Below are 1,675 nucleotides of genomic sequence, written 5' to 3'. Positions count from 1 at the left end.
TTCAACTGTACCTAGTGAAAAGTTTGGCCAGTGATTGTGAATCACCACTTTATCACCTGCATACATTATTCCAAAATGTATGTAAGTCAGTAGAATCACCACTTCTTAAAAAAAAAATCTAGCAGACTGGTCCTCACTAAGCATAGTTGGAATATGCAATCAGATGAAGTGGATCTCTTATGATTATCTGTTCAAGCACTGTCCATTGAGTAAGTGACTCTGAGATCTCTCTCCTTTGCAGGCCTGTGCACACTTCATGATATGCTCCAAAAAAGCCAAGGGAGCAATTACACTGTTATGCCTCTTTTCTCACCCTTCCTCATCACTAGCAGATTGTTAAATCAATGATGATTGCATTAACATTTTTAAAGGAAATTCAGGTCAACTGAACAGTGATGTTCTTGTGTTTTTGCACATTTTGGGTGTGCGTAAAAGCTGAATTTTCAGGTTTGACAATTTTATATGCAGTTTAATGCAGCATACTTTGATTAAAAATAAATTGGAGATGATCTTAAGCAAGTTTCTGGTGATATTTGAAGTGTACAAGGTGAGGACTCTGCTTTTCATGATAACTTTGATCTCAGTATGACTAGCAGTAGCATATCAAGATATATAATTTTGTTAATCAAAGTTTCCTTTACTATTGTATCTTTAAATGAAAAAGAAAGTAGCTGGAGTGAAGAGTACATTTTTACTCCTTTAGGTGAGGTCAAAACATTTAGTGTAATTCTGAAAACTTGACTTTCCCTCTGTACACATCTGACATTTTAATATGTACCTAAATCAAATAGATGTCTAAAAATAGTGATGTATGAATACACAGTATTCATTTTGATGGAGAGGTAGCTGTGCTACCTGATGTCAAGAGCATTTTTTTTACTTCAACTTACCCATTAGTCTGTATGCTCTCCAGCTATCCATCAAGTTGATAAACACTGCTCAAGTAACTAACTTACTTCCTGTTAGGGGGAATGTAAGGACAATAGCTTGTAGCTGGGAATGATAGAACAATTAAACTGTTTCAGACACATGATTATTCTGTTGTGTATGAAGTTCATGCTTCTTATAGACAAAACAGGGTTAGATGAATTTTGTTGTATTGCAAGAGAATAAATATTTTCTTGTACTGTGGATTATTACAGAGTATGTTTGATGTATCATTTCTTTGTAGTGTTTTGGATGTTGAATGAATATCTGGTCATGCTAATTTGAAGGGTACAGATAGAACTACTTCTGCTATACATAACAACAATACACATTATCTCATCTAGTCTTAATATTTGCATTTATATTTTTATATCAGTCAAAAGTAGTTGAATTTTTTCACATGCAAGGGAAAGCACAATAAAATAAATCTAAAAAGTAAGTTTTTATGTAAGTTTTGAATTACACTAACGCAATCAACGATTATAACTGTAGAAGTCAAATGTAATTAATGTTGAAAGGTAGGTGTAAGTTAGCTCATTTTGTCATGAACTAATTTCCCTCCAATGCTGAGGTTCATATCAGCCATACCTTTGACCCATAAGGAGAGTCCCCTGTCCAATCCATTCCCTCAGAAACCCAAGTAAAAGGGAGAACCTCGGAGGTGAACCAAGGGTTCAGTGTCAAGGGAAGGAGAATATCCAAGGAGTCAAAGGATGCTGTAGCAAAATCATTTCAGGTTAACAAGTAG

This window comes from Penaeus monodon, chromosome 15, assembly GCF_015228065.2.
Source record: "Penaeus monodon isolate SGIC_2016 chromosome 15, NSTDA_Pmon_1, whole genome shotgun sequence".
NCBI classification, from domain to species: Eukaryota; Metazoa; Arthropoda; class Malacostraca; order Decapoda; family Penaeidae; genus Penaeus; species Penaeus monodon.
This window is presented reverse-complemented; position numbering follows the sequence as displayed.